We start from the raw sequence: 15,813 nt of genomic DNA, 5'->3' as shown, positions 1-15,813 counted from the left end.
TCTCCTTTCAATTTTGTAAATTACTTACTGCCACAGAACCCTTTCAAAGCTTGTCAGAGCAACACTGACTGCAGGAATCATCACAGTAGGGTTCCACTTCCACCGCCAGAATTAATGTGGTCTATTTAAAGTGCAGCTCACCTGCCATTTAAAGCAGGCTGTGTGTCCATAATTTAATTTGGGAATATGTACTGATCTGCTTTGAAATGTGGGATACATTCCAAAAGTGTGCAAGGGCTTCTGGCTCTCAGAACACCTGAAAGCCAAATGCCAACAAGAGCGAGAGCCAGGAGGTAAGGGGATAGCATGGCAAGCTTCCTGGGGTACTTGTTAATAGACAGTGATGGGCAGCACAGTCTGCCAGCTCCCAGCAGGCCTCAGCTCTCCTTGTCAATCCCTAGAGACTACAAGGAAGATAAACGCCAGGGCTCAGATTCTAACTGAGGCATTGTGTGACTTGGGTGGGTGCCTTACCTTGTCCTCTATTTTCCTCATCTGTACAATGGCCATCATAGTATCTACCTCTAAGGGCTGTTATACAGGGAAAATGAGAAAATGAGATCCAATGAATGCTGTTAGCCATAACTAACAGCCTGGTAATATAATTGGTGTTCAGTGAAAAACAGCTATTCATATCATTACCACCCTTGCAACAAAGCTGAGGCATGAAGACAAGTCAGCAGCACCCCTCCCCCTTGCTTCTGCTTACAGCACTCCTCTCTCCCAAGAGGAGCATGTGCCTTTCAGACTTTGTGGAGTTGTCTTCACTTCCACCCCTTGCTCTCTCCCCACCCCCACCCCCAGGTAGCAGCTAACCCAGGCTGGCAATTACCAGGCCACAACAGAGCACACAACTCATCTTCATCCTGACCCTACTTGATGGTTTGTTCATTGTGGCTTTTTCCACATCAACTTTAATTTTTGAAAGTATTACATGAAATATTATGTTGGATGAGGAGTTTTTTGATACTTCTTAAATTTTGTGACCAAAGACCAGGTCTCACTAGTCTCACACGAGTCCGGGTCTGGACCACAGGATCCTCCACACAACGTCTACCTGGTCATCTTTCTAGGACAGAAGTCAGCAAACTGTAGTCTGGGGCCAAATTCAGCCACCACACATCTGTGTGTCGAGGTCTGGATCACAGCCACTCCCATTTGCTCACGTGTCGTCTGTGGCTGCCTTCCTGCTACAACAGCAGGAACGTGTAGCTGCGCTTGAAACCGCATGGCCCAGAGTATACAAGGTGGCTACCTGAGCCCGAAAGAGAACTCTGCTGACCCCCGTTCTAGAAGCAGAAGCCTTAATGGTCCCGCAAACCTGGACCCACATGGGGCCATTTTTCTCTTTATCATGTAGAGAGGCCCCAGTTGGAAAGACCCCCTATCCACACAGAGGCTGTGCTGAGCAAGACAGAAACAGATCTGGGGAGACCTGGGGCCCCAGAATCCAGCTCCACTCAACTCCTGGGTTTCCAAGTTACTACAGTCAAAAAGTACCTTTGGTGGAAAGGGTTTCTGTGGCTTGCAACCAGATGACGCTCAGGGCAGTGAGTAAGGGTCTGTTCTTTGACCATAACAGGATCATCTGTTGATGATGGAGGACACCGAGTAACTCCTGTCCTCCAGAGCCTGGATGGGTGCATGTCACCAGCATGAAGCATCCTCACAACAAACAAAACGCCACTCAATGAGAAATAGCCCAGCCACAGCACCCAGACTCCTTGTAAAGCAAGGACACCTTTTTCTCATAACTAGACCAGAAGTAGGGAGCAGGCTCATAGGCTCCATCAGGCCAAAATCTTCACTCTTGACCCGTAGCTCACCATCACAGAGGACTATCACAACTCTGAGTATCTCAGAGGGGACAGGAGAAAGCCAGCTCTACTATCCCTTTTATGAAGCAAGGATGAGTAATCCCAGAAAGCCACAGGGAGCAGAGTGGAAGAGAGAACTCCAAGACCAGCATAATCACCCACCACTCATGACCTGATGAAGGACAAGCCACGGCCCCAGCAAAGCCAGTGTTGCTTAAGCCACAGAGCAGGACGGACACGAGGTAAGAAACCAACAGGACCGGCCAAACAGGCATCCACCATTCCAGGGACAAAAGGCAAACCAAGGCTGGGGGCAGCTTGGTGGTAGAGCGCTTGCCTAGCATGTGCGAGGCCCTAGGTTGTGCCCCCAGCACTGGGCAGGGACGGGGTGAAAACAGATGTTCCCAGATCCCAGGAGAATCCCAATCTGGACAAGCCCCACCGCAAGGAAAGTGGATCTGTGAAGCAGTTTCCAACAAGGGGCTGTTGCCTTGTCACTAAACACCTTCCAATAGCCACCAGACTGCCTCCCCAAACTAGAGCACAGGGACTGTGGATTAAATATGAACCACATATAATGCAAGCAATGGCTTTATTAAAGGGCAGGGGACTTGCCGAGTAGCAAAGCAAGGCTTCTAAAACTCACATCTTGCTACTCGTTAAGGGCAGACCCCACCCCAGGCCCAAAAGCCAATTCCATTCTGACAGAAGCAAAGACAAGGACCTATGGGACTTACGAGCTGGGTAAATACAGCTTGGAGACTGACAACCAATGTCAATGTGAGCCTTCATTTATGACACATCAAGACTAAACACCTGTGAAATAGCCCGAAGTGACACTAGCCCAAGAGACAGCAGTCCAACCACAGCAGACCTTAGCATGTGGGAAATTTCATGCCAGTTACATGTCCACTGGCCCAAGCTCCCTGCCACCCCAGATGTGAAGGACCTTCCCCAGGACCCTGTGGACATCCCTGTAATCTAGTGACATGTGGGTTCACACCTAGCCCAGAAGGAGCGGCAGCCTGGCTTCTGGCTGTCTCCTGAAAGCCAACCATTCTCACCAACTGGTGACCATTCCCATCACCACCCTGACCCAGCTCAGTATCATCTCTGCACTCCAGCAGACTTCTTTCCAAGGTCTTTTCCATTTCCACCGGAGGTTGATCTGCAAGTCGATGAAAACAACAGCAACACCAAGAGGAACTGAAAGCACCAGGGAGGGGACGGTGGCAGAGCAGACTTCCCCTGACAAAAGAATGTGCCTAGGGCTCTCCTGGCACATGCAGCTTCCTCCAAAATTAATTTTCTACAGAAATGAAATTGCTGCCCAGCGTGACTCAATGAAGCAAAATATAAACTCTTGAGTTAAATGCAATCAACCATTTTCAAAAATCCCCACCGAGGAGAAAGAAGGTTGGTTTCTCTAAATTTAGTTGGGCTTATATTAATCCACCTGCTTCCGACTGACTAAAGATGTGGTCAGAAGGAAGACAAGGGTTCAGCTTCCCAGAAAATGGGCAGCAGGTCCTGAAATCATTATTTTGATCATCCACGAGAGAGATGGCCAGGTACCTTGCAATACACTGGAGCTCCAAGAACGAGTAAGGATGGACCAAGTCCCTGACCTTCAAGAGACAGAAACACTCAGAAAAGCAGGTAGTGCCATTCAGAGGTCTGAGGAGAGAAGACTTGGGACTGTAGGAGCAGCACAGTCCCATTGAATTGGGTAAAGAGGCCACAGAGGGCTTTGAAAGAACAGTGATCTACCACTTCACACCAATTAGGATGGCTATTTAAAAAAAAAAAAAAAAAGAAAAGCCAGTGTTGGCAGGGACGTGGAAATGTGGAGAACTGGGGCCTTGTGCATTGCTTCTGGAACATACAGTGATACAGCTGCTGTGGAAAGCGAATTGGTGGTTTCCCAAAAATTTAAACATAGGATTACCAGCTGATCCAGCAATTCCATTTCTGGTATGTTTTCAGTTCTTCCAAAATAACTGAAAGCAATAAAGAATATCTGTATCCCGTGTTCACAGCAGCTCTATTAACAGCCAACACAAGGGTCCACTGAGAGCAACAAAATGAGATAAATACATGCACAGGAATATTATTCAGCCTTAAAAAGGAAGGAAATTATGATGGATGGACCTTGAGCATGTGTAAAGAATCCAGGCACAAAAGGGGAAATGATGAAGGAGGTACCTGAAGTAGTCAAGTTCATGGAGGTAGAGTAGAATGGAGGGTGCCAGCACTGGGGTAGGGGCTGGAATTTCATGTACGTCCATGTTTAATGAGTACATAGTTTCAGTTTGGGAAGATTGATGGTGATGATACTTATAAAACAATGTGAATGAACTGTATGCTTTCAATGGTTACAGAGGTAGATCCGATTATGCATATTTTACCTAATTAAAAAAAAAAAGAACAGAAGTTTGGGGAAGGAGGAGTATGGGTAAGGGTTTGGGAGAGATGAAGGGTAACGGAAAGAAAAGGAGCACAGGACCTGAAGAGTTTCAAAACAGAAGTGCTATTCAAAACATGGGATTTGAGGGTGAAGCTCAGTGGTAGAGCGAGTGCTTAGCACACCCAAGGCCCTGGGTTCAATACCCAGCACACAAAAAATAAGGGATGTAACAATCTAACGTGGTCACAGGCACTGAGCCATCACAAGGCAGCAGCATTCTGCTCTAACTGCTAAACTGTGGGGAGACACCAGGGACCGTGTCAAGCGGGAATTTTTCCTTGCCAACTGCAGTGTTGCCATGTTCTGCCTGCCCACTGCAGGTTAGCCCTGGGTATACAGCAGGAGTAAGAGAAGGAGCCAAGATGGCAGGGCTGATAGGGAAGAGAACCATGGAAGCCATGACCCAGCACGTGTACTGGGTCCCACCTCTAATGCACACCCATCAGAGAGGTCAAGTTCATGGGGGTCTGCTAAGGAAGACCCTCTGCCTACACGGAGAGGGTGTTAGAAGATCAGACAAATGTGCTTTGTGAAGAACTAGTTCATAGCAAAGAGGAGGAGGAGGAGGAAGAGGAAGCTGGAAGGAAGGCAGAGAGTGCTGCCTGGGAGCTGGGTAAGGGCACAGCCATCACTAGGCAGAGAACACAGGCGAGAACGTGGGCCATGGTGAGGATTCAGGCCTGAGACCTGGATTAGCCCCCAGTGTGTCCAAACACACCCACTCAAGACAGAGCCTCAGGGAATGATCTAGGCCCAGAGATAAAGCTGCCAAATCAAGCACCACACGGACTTCAGTTTTGGGTGGCTCAGAAATAGCAACCATCTCCAACACCTTCTGAATCATGCCTATCGGCCTGTGACCGACTGCCAACACGTAACCTGATGAAGACACGAGTGGCTGAAAGAACAAATTCCAGTGTCATGACATCAAACGCCAGAACCTGCAGTGGTTCCTTCTTCCCTCCAGGATAGTAATTCATTCTTCCAGGCTGCATTCCGTATATTGGGCTTCCAATGGCGATCATGTCTACTACCTCCACGTCAGGCCTTTGTAGAGGTCTCTGAGTCACTTGTAATTATATTTTGTTTTGTTCCTCAGAAATTAATCACTTCCCCTGTAGCAAGCACTCTGGAGTGACCGTGGTATATGGTACCTTAGGAATCGGAAAATGCAGGACAGTGCACACTGCGTGCCCTTCCCTTCCAGGTGGACTGATTTACTGAAGAGCCCGGCTATCCCCAGACCCTATGCCAAGAGATGGGGAGTAAGAGGAGCCAAAGCCATGGCGTCCCTGCTTCACAAAGCTTACCATCTCAGGGGAACACGAACGGCAGACCACTGAACGGGAAATGGAAAGATAATGAGGTCTCTGCCATCTTTGATCTCTAAGATAATAGTTGGCAAATTTTTCTGTAAAGAGCCAAGTAGTAAATACATATTACAGGCCAGATGGCCTTGGTCATAACTCTGCCTAAAAATAGCCCCAGGCAGTACAATAGCAAATGATTGTGCTGTGTTCCAATAAAACTTTATTTATAAAAATAGGTGGGACAAATTACTGAACTCAGCTCTACATAATCCTGCCTTACTTGTTACTTGAATTCAGAGTTGGGGGTGAGGGTTCAAGGTCTTTGAAGCCCCTCTTTCTGGAAAGATCACAAATAAAGGAAGGAGCTTCCGAATCACAATCATATAAACCTGAACAGGAAGCCCAGCTCTGCCATGGGTTAGCTCTAGAAGAGGAGTCAGTTATTTCACTTCTTCAAGCCTCCTTTTCTTCTGTAAAATGGAGACATTGCCATTCCCTATGAATAAACATTTAAGAAACAAAATGGAATAATGAACAGGAAGGGACACAGGAGATGCTCAACATAAGCCACTGGAAAACAAGAAAGCCTGACAAGTCATCGAAGACCAGAAAACACCCAGGATCATTTCTAAGATTGACATGAAATCACATCATCCCTCCCACTTCTGGAGCAAAGGCCTTCTACATCCCCACCCCAGTCATCTTGCTTTCCTCTATGGTTTCAAAATGTTTTCTAATTCAAGTACAAAAAGACCCAACTCAAAATGGCTCGGCATGTCAGGGAATGGGTGATCCCACCCATTAAACGCAGAGCAGGGCAGCTCCAGCTGCTTAACCCTGTAGCTCAGGGAAATCCTCAGAATCAGGTATGTTCCATCTTTCTGAACTGCCATCCTTTTGTCCCAGACTTGCCCCTCTTTGTGGTCACAAGATCACTGCCAAAGCCCCAAACGTCTCACAGTCACACACAACACCCAAGACCATGAAATAAGTTCTCTCTGCGTCTCCTTTTAAATAGTACAGAATTTTCTCAGAAGCCCCTCACTGGAATTCTCCTCCCTTCCCTTTGGCTAGAAATGGGTCTCATGTCTATTTGTAAACCACTTCCTGGAAAGCTGGTAAATATTATGGCTGGTCCAATCTGATCCAGATTCTCTCCCCTCCAGGACTATAGAAGACCCTCCAGCCACCCCTTAACCCCTAACCACAGACATCTTAAAGAAGGGAGGATGCTGGAGAGGTCATGGCCCATGTGGGCTGCAATCTCCAGGGTGACCTGCACAACTGGACAGGAATGCATGTTCAGGCTGCAGAGCAGACCCCAACCCAGACAGCCCCTCACTACCTCAGTCGCTGTAGATCTGGCCACTTGTCAAAGTCAGAGGAGATGCTTTTCCACAGGACACCATGGCCCTCACTTCTAGGACCTGAATCCAACCAGTCTTAAAGGACACACATTGGGGACTCCACCAGGCCACCCTTGGTTGAGTCAGAAATGCAACCATTTATTCACAGGAACTGGAATTTCGGGTGGACATTGCCTCCCACACCCACCCTGAACAAGTCTAAGGGAGCTGGTGGCTGAGTGCTGTATTATCCAACTCAAATCATGCTACAATCGTGGAAAGATCAGAAGTTGCCTATTTTATGAAGAAAAAGATGTTTATCTAGCAAACAATTTTATAAGGCAGAAAATCCAATGAGCTTGGCGCCAGCTCAGCTGAGAGGTTCTAGCTGTGTCACATGGCAGATGGCATCATGATAGGAGCACACGGGAGAGCGAGAAGTCATATTATAAGACAGGAAGTCAGAATTCCCAGTAGGGCCAGGCTTACCTATTAAAACAACTCCCCAGAGAACTAACTCAGGGGTTCCCAAAGAACTGCTTCAGCCCTTCTGAGGACAGCACCCTCCATGACCGCCCACTCACCTAGCCTCTTGAACTCACACATTGCTACACCGAGGACCAGGCTCCTGACATAGGAACCTCTGGGGACACCCTCAAGTCACACACAAGCCCTACCTAGTCCCTGCTTATAATCACAGCTGCCTTCCCAACATTTCCCAAGCCAGGGACATTTAGGAAAAACTTTCTGCATCAAAACAAAGAGAAGCCTGAATGCTAGACCCCCAAACCAAAACCAAACCACAGCACCCTGGAGAACAGGGGGTGTGATGCAGGCATTCATTAAAAAAATAAAATAAAATCAATCAATCACCAAAAAACTTCAATGTATGAACTCCCATTTTTACCCCATATACAGATTGCAGAATCACACCGGCTACACATCCACGTTTTTACATATTGCCATACTAGTGACTTTTGTATTCTGCTACCTTTCCTATCCTCTACTATCCCCCCTCCCCTCCCCTCCCATCTTCTCTCTCTACCCCATCTACTGTAATTCATTTCTCTCCCTTATTTTTTTTCCCTTTCCCCTCACATCCTCTTATATGTAATTTTGTATAACAAAGAGGGTCTCCTTCCATTTCCATGCAATTTCCCTTCTCTCTCCCTTTCCCTCCCACCTCTCGTCCCTGTTTAATGTTAATCTTTTTCTCATGCTCTTCCTCCCTGCTCTGTTCCATTTTAGGCTTTGTATCAGGTGGAAACAGCCTGATGTGTAGAAAAATAAATGCAGGTGGTCACACACCAGGGGCAAATCTGGCAACGAAGAAGGGCAGATACTAAAAGGTGTCAATGCACGAGCACTCTCAGCTGTGGAAGATCAGCACAGATCACATCAATTTCCTGTGCAATTAAAAAAGAAAAAAAAAAGTCTAGCTTTTACCTTTAACAAATTCAGACAAAACTGAAGGCCTAAGCCCTCTATAAAGCAGGGGAGATTTGAGGAAATAAGACCCTGAAGAGAAGGGACATCCACAGATGTGGCTGCCACATTTGGAGCCAGTTTGGCTCGAGGCTTTTCCTGGTGCGGAGCTCCTCCTTGTCTCTCCTCTCCTGGGCGCCTTGCCAGCCCTCTGGGTGCACACTCATGGCCCAGGCTGGCCCACGGTATGTGACTAGCTTGGGCCCTGGCCAGTCTGCAGTCCAGATGTGGAGCCTCAATCAGGCATCTCGGGAAGACTGGCCAGGACCCAAGACAGCCGCACACTACTGGCCAACCCTGAGGCCACATGTGTGGGAAGACAACAGGCAAGGCGCACAAGGAGAGGGGAAAACTTACCTGAAACTTATAAAGACTTATAAAATTTACACACAACCAAGCTCAACAAACCCCTAGCAGGATAAAGAAACCCACCCCTCAACACACTACAATCAAGCCTGCTGAAAGCCAAAGACGAATTCCTAAAGGCAGCAGGGCCACCGACGTGACCCACAGCCGACTTCTCATAAGAATGGAGACCAGAACTGTAAATGGGCATGAAGGAATGTTCTGGGGCCATGGACATGTGCTAAAAATGGATTCTGATGACAGCTGCACAACTCTGTAGTTACACTCAGTGGGTAAATTAGATGGTGAGTAAATTATACTCTAATAAGCTGGGGTTTATTTTCTGTTTTGTTTTAAAACATGACCACCTCTCCTTCTACCCAGGAGGTTCCAACAAGGAATGGACATCGGGCAACCTGGTAGAAGCTATCACCAGCACCTGGCCACACCGGAACCTGATCTCTAACTTCCAGCCCCCATACCACAATACACATTTCTATGGCTTAAAATAAATGATTCTTTAATAATTCTTTAATTAAAAAGCCACAAGCCTAAAAAATGTTATATTAAGATGATTGATGATCAGAAGGTACTAAAATTACACACCAATAAAACTTTAAAAGCAAGACATTTTCCTTAAAACACATCAAAACTCACATGAGTAGAAAGCCTCAAGTGCTACAGCTACTGACAAAAATAAATTTATAATTGGAAAACTTTCCAGAGAAATCTCCAGTCCTTCCTTCATCAGTAAATCATTCCAATTGAGGAATAAAAATGCCAGTTGTATAAAAACTTATCTAGAAATAGAGGGGGAAAAAAACTTATTTACGAGGCCAGCATAAATATGATCCCAAATATTAACAAGGAAATTGCAATAAAAAGATTATCTACTTTTTGCAAAAACCTAAACACAAATTCAGTGATAGATAAAAGAACACATCATTATCCAGTTAGGTTTGATCTAGGGTGGCAAGAGTGTTTGAACATGCAAAATTCAGTCTCAATAGATGCAGGAAAAGCATCTGATAAAATTCGACCTGTCCATGAAAAATAACTCTTAGCAGTGAGTTATAGGAGAGAACTCTCTAATCTGATAAAGCTTTGCTTCTGAAATCAGGAATAAGGCAATATTGCCATATTTCTGGGGGAGACCAACCTCACACGTGACTGAGTCACACTCCCCGACTGGGTGCTGAGGGGCTCAGTCACAGAAATGTGGCAGAGCTTTCCCCACCCTTCTTGGGTTTGAGGGATGGTGTCTTGTGCATGGATGTGTCTTGCTACAGCCCCATGGGTGAGCTATGCTCACCTGTTCCTTTGTAATATAACCCCTTGCCCTGTTTAGGATAGAATCTTCCATGGAAGTGCCTTGTGTGTGTCCCCTTCTCTTACTGTGCCCTTGGGTGTGGCCTACCCAGATGTCAGTCAACCTGCTGACAGTGACATCATGAAGATAGACTCAGCCCCCGAAACCTGACTCCTTGACTCATTTGAATAACTTCTCAATAAAAGGAGTCAGCGTGTGCTCTCTCTCTCTTCCTGCGGACCCTTAAGGTCAGAGGAGCTGTCACACCGACCCCCCAAAAAAAAGGTATTTGTGTCTCTTGTTATTTTGTGCAGCCCAGTTAGCCCAGTTTACCTGGAGGACCCCTGAGCCTTTTAGTCGCGAGAACAGAAACCTGGCATATTTCCATTGTTATTAAACACACACTGGAGGTCCAATGGAGTAATAAAGCAAGAAAAAGAAATAATGGAAAGAAATAAAATTCACTATTTGCAAAGAAAACACAAGTAAAAAATCCAAAACCATCTATATATAAACCATTATAATTAATCAGCAACAGACCTTAGCATACATGGCCTTATTGGATATGTGACCAATTTACAAAAAAGCAACTTCATTTCTATGTACCACCCCCAAATACAGAAAATCACTTGAGTGTGTATATATCTGGGGACGGAACCTGGGGCACTGCACCACTGCGCCACCTCTCCAGCCCTTTTGTTTTCTATTTTGAGACAGAGTCTTGAAAGTCGTTCACGCTGGCCTCAAACTTGAAAACATCCTGCCTCACCCTGCAGAGTAGCCGAGACCACAGACACTCATTGCCACTCCTTATGACTTTAAAAAGTCACTTGTAACAATATCAAAAGAAAATCTCAAATCTCTGGGAATAAATCTAACAAATAATGTTTACAGAAACCCACAAAACAGATAATAGAGAGGACTTAAATAGAGAAGGGCTACCCCATGTTCAAAGATTGGAATAGTCAACATTATAAACATGTGAATTCTTCCCAAGTTGATCTACAGATTCAATGCAATCCCAATCAAGATCCCAACGAATTGTGTGGGAGATGGTTTGACAAGATGATTTGAAAATGCAAAAGGCTAAGAATAGCCAAGCAACTTCAAAAATAAATTCAAGACTTACACTTAACAGTTATAAATACTTTTCACCAAAATATAGTACTTAAATCATGGTGTTATTGACATAGGGGTGATAGACTAATAAGTTCAGAAAACTATCTAAAAATACATGAACACCTGATTTATGACCAAAGTGATAATTCCAGGCAGTTCAGAAAGAATAGTGCTCAGAAGACTGGGTATCTATAAAGGAGGAAAGAAAAAAAAAAAAAAAAGAAAGGTGGCCCTCTCACATTCCATATACAAAAATTAAATTCTAAGTAACAAAACTAGAAAAAAAATCAATGACTTTGAAATAAGCAAAGATTTCTTAAGCAGGACAGCAAAAATGGATCAGTAAGATGACAGATAAATCAGACTACTCAAATGAAGTACTTCTGTTCACTGAAAAATATCATTAAGAATGAAAGGTAGGGCTGGGGTTGTGGCTCAGTGGTAGAACGCTTGCCTTGCACATGTGAAGCACTGGGTTCAATCCTCAGCACTACATAATAAAGATACTTTGTCCATCTACAAGCAAAAAAAAAAAAAAAAATTTAAGAAAAAGTGAAAGGTAAACTACAGAGGAAAGATTTTTGCAGTGTTTGTATCCTAGGAAGGACCTGCATCTAGAATAACTTAAGAACTCCTACAAGTCAGTAAGAGAACAACTCAACAGAAGAACAGGCAAAATATGTGACTGCTTCACACAAGAGGATCTGAAGGTCAAATAAGCATAAGAGACAGGATGGACAGTATTAGTCATCCAGAAATGACAAAACCACAATGAAACACTGTATACCCTCAGGACAACATCAAGTGCTGGCAGGAATGTGAAGCCACCACATCTGTGGCATGAGACCAACTGCCAATAAACACATCAGGTGCTGTGACCACACTCTCCACTGAAGTTCGAGGTCTATGAATCCTCTAAATTCACCCCTGGACCCAAGTGAGATGTACACAGATGTTCACCAAACCAATGGTACAAAAACCATCCCAGCAGCACTAGTCATAATAGTCCCATGCTGGAAATGGTGCCAATGGCATCCGCAGTAAAGCAGAAGAATAACTGTAAAACACTGAACTCTAGTCATGTCAAAGGAGCCACTGGTATACCAATGACACAGCAGAAACTAAAACGATGTCGAGATCAAAGAAGCTAGGTACAAACGTAAGTTATATGCAGTCGAGCAAAACAAATCCAGTGTGAGAACTCAGTAGTGGTTACCTTTGGAGAAGGGAGCACAGTTACTGACAGAGGGCACAAGGGGCTTCCCAGGTGCTGGCCACATTCTAGTCCTTGATCCCAGACAGCAGTAACCCGAGTGGATCTATTTATCAAAACTTAGATTAAAAACATACATCTTTGCCTTCATTCAGCACACAGGAAAGATAATAGGACTCATAAAACAAGTTATCACCACCTTAACATGTTCAAAAATTATCTTTACCTAGGAATGTGATCCCACAAGAGCCAAAGTAAATAGCAAAATGCAAGAAGTATTTTCCTCTTGATTCTAACAAGAGAAACAGCAGCGTTGTGCTCAAGTGGCAGCCCACACTGCTCTGTCCCAAGTTCCAGGGCACTGGAAAAGGTAGAGAGAGACTGGTGAACAAGAGCACATCTGCCCCACCAACAAAGCCAGGTGCATTCTTCAGCCAAAGTCACCAGTGCTGTGTGGGGCCAGAGTCACAGACTGCAGCCTATGAAAAGCTACGGACGCATAATTCAACATAAAATTCCATGATTTTTAAACAATAGCCACAATTTGAGCACGAGTCCCTAAACCCAGTCTTCCACATACCCTAACCCCAGAGGTCCAAATGCCGACGTGTCCCCAGCAGGCACTCCCATTACCTCCTGTATCGTGATTGTCAACAATATCATTTTGCTCAGTTATTACTTTGAGATTCAACTTTTTCCTCTTAAAAAGGTAGTGTTCTGGGATGGGGTTGTGGCTCTGTGGTAGAGCGTTTGCCTAGCTCATGTGGGACACCAAGTTCGATCCCCCAGCATCACAAAAAAAAAAAAAAATTAAAGATTTAAAAAAAAAAAAAGTAGTGTTCCTCGCCAGGTATGGTGGCACATACCTGTATTCCATCAACTCAGGAGGCTGAGGCAGAAGGATCACTCAGCCTTAGCATCTTAGTGAGAACATAAGCAATTTAGTGAGGCCCCATTTCAAAATAAAAAATATAAAGGGCTGTGCCTATAGCTCAATGGTTAAACACCCTCTGGGTTCAATCCCTGGTACAAAAAAAAAAAAAAAAAGTTTAAAAGGTAGTGTGCCTCTTCTGTAAACAGTTAATACAAGAGCATCATGGGCTCGTTCACCATTATTTTTTCTGTCACTTTTTGGTTAATTGAGCCACAGCACTCTATGCGGGAGTGATAAAGGGCATCAGCCTGCTATCAGAGATGGGGGAGCTGGGGAAAGCCAGGAATTCCGAGTCCATCCGAGTTGGGTGGGAATCCTCAGCTCTGTCTCTACCAGATATGGAATTTGGGCAAATTATTAACTCATTTGAACCATGGTTTTATCACTGAAAAAAAAGGGACCCCATCTCCTGGAAAGTCATTGTCACCTTAGCCTCCCGTCAGCACTGGCAGCCTGGGGCTTAGAACTTTCTCACCCAGTCCCCCCAGGCCCCGAGAGGCAGCTCCTGTGATTACTGTATTTCACACATGAGGAAACAGAAGCTCAGAGACATGTCCCAGAGGGCTCCTGTGTGACAAGTCACTGATGTCAACCCTGCTGCCTGACTGCAGAGCCAGTGTCTGCACCACTGTGCTACATAAGGTGCCCGGTCCCACGGCCAGCAGGAGGGAGGCGAGCAGGGCCCCTTCCTTCCTGTCCTCTTTGGATTTCTTTTTCTTCCTTGGTCTGAAAGTGTTATTCCAATGGCTTGAAGAACAGCCACAAGCAGCCACTGATCTGATCATTCCCAACTCACTGCAGCTGGAACACCAGCCAGCCTCCTGTGTGAGGATTTTAATCCAGCATTCCCAGAAGGGAGGAGGTCTCAATCAGCAAGGGCTGCCAAGGCCAGCTAATGGCTAATTAACTCGGCCCCTGAGGCTGGCAGCCACCCCAGGCCAAGCTTGGTTGGTCTGTTCTAATTGGCGCTGCTTCTAATTGGCGGAAAGCTGCCCAGCACACCCCCATCAGCAGAAAACGGGCAGTGCCTTTGCCTAGCCCCACTCCCAGGTGCAGGTGGAGGCTCCTCAGGTAAGGCGGGGAGGCCAGAGATGCCCTGCAAACATGCAGCACCTCCCTAATTCTTATCAGGCCAAGTAACAAAATGGCAAGGGCTCTAGTCTGCGTAGGAGCAAACCATGACCTCATGCATACTATGGACACAATTGAGATTCCTACCACTCCTGGGGTTGGTGTGAGGGCAGAGGAATTAACTTTTGTCAAAGTTTTGTCAGTGCCATGAGGGAGGCTGGGACGAGGAGAGGTTGGAGGTCAAGTGCTGGGCAGAGCAGGACACCGGGCTCAACACTTACCAGGCCTTTAGAACAAGCTTCTCAATGAAGCCTCCCAACAACCTCTGGGAGAGGCAGCCTCTAAGGCTCAGAGAGGAACTTCCTCAAGGTCACTGAAGGCTTGCCCTCACAGCCTGGAGCTGCCTAGCCATGCACAGCAGCTGCCCTCACCTGGTGGAGGCAGACAGGAGCCTCATGGTAACCAACCCCAGGGGCAGTAAAGACCAAAGAAGGGGAAAATACAAGGGCCCAGCAAGCGTCTCGGTCTCTGAGAAAAGCTCAGCAACTAGCCTGTAACATCCAGCCTCCCCGCTGCAGAGGCTTGGGGCAGCATCCCAGAGATAAAGCCACTGAGAGACCACTGAGGTTGACACCCAGGTGGCCACAGCAGCTGGCAGCGATTTCGTTAAAGCCTGAGGCCCCTAGTTTGGGGTGAGGGCAAAGTCAGTAGATGCCCAGAGGGCACATCCTGTGGTACCACCTTTCCATAAGGCCCAGGGTCCTTCACCCAAAGCCCAGGAAAAACTAATGAATAAGATAATTGCCTCAAGCATGGGGAGCTCAGGTGCAATTAAATCTGGGTATTTAGGGGGGTGGGGGGGAAGACTGGGCTGCCTGGGTGCAAATCCTGGCTTTGCCACTGCTACAGTTTGCGTCCTCTCCAAAATTCAGATGTCCCCAAGGTGACAGTTTAAGAAAGGTTGGCTTTTCTCTAAACAGGCTCCCTCCTTCACGGACTTGTGATGAAGGGGGGCTTAGGAGCACGGTAGAAATACCCCTCGAAGACGGCTGCTGAACCTAACAGGAACCACATTTGTTTCTGAAAAGGAGCAACTGGGGAGATGAACAAGGAGAATCAGAGATTAGCTGAAGAGTTCAAGGAAAAGAAAAAGACAGCCACGGAGGGAGAGAGAGAAAGGCCAGGAGGCAGTCCGAATTTCCAGACACCACCACTCAACACACCAGCTGAATTTCTGCTGTGAAAAAGAACTAGCAAAGATCACACACTCTCCCTAGGAGCCACATGCCACATTAACATTAGCACAGGGACAAGGAAGATGCAGGAATTCAAGGTGGTAGCCACAAGCAGGGTTGGCAAAAACATGCCCTCTGAAATGGGGGGAGTGGGGGGGTAGC

General features: G+C 46.2%; 1 protein-coding gene across 6 annotated transcripts in view; it reads right to left on the bottom strand.

The window, feature by feature from the left end:
* Snx29 (sorting nexin 29) overlaps positions 1–15,813 on the bottom strand; it is a 386,701-nt gene that overhangs the window by 327,916 nt on the left and 42,972 nt on the right. The gene's annotated exons all lie outside the window — the stretch shown is intronic.

The sequence above is a fragment of the Marmota marmota genome, unplaced genomic scaffold (genome assembly GCF_001458135.2).
Source record: "Marmota marmota marmota unplaced genomic scaffold, marMar, whole genome shotgun sequence".
In the NCBI taxonomy this organism is placed as follows: domain Eukaryota; kingdom Metazoa; phylum Chordata; class Mammalia; order Rodentia; family Sciuridae; genus Marmota; species Marmota marmota.
Note: the sequence above shows the minus strand (reverse complement) of the source record. Positions and strands in the feature narration are given on the sequence as shown.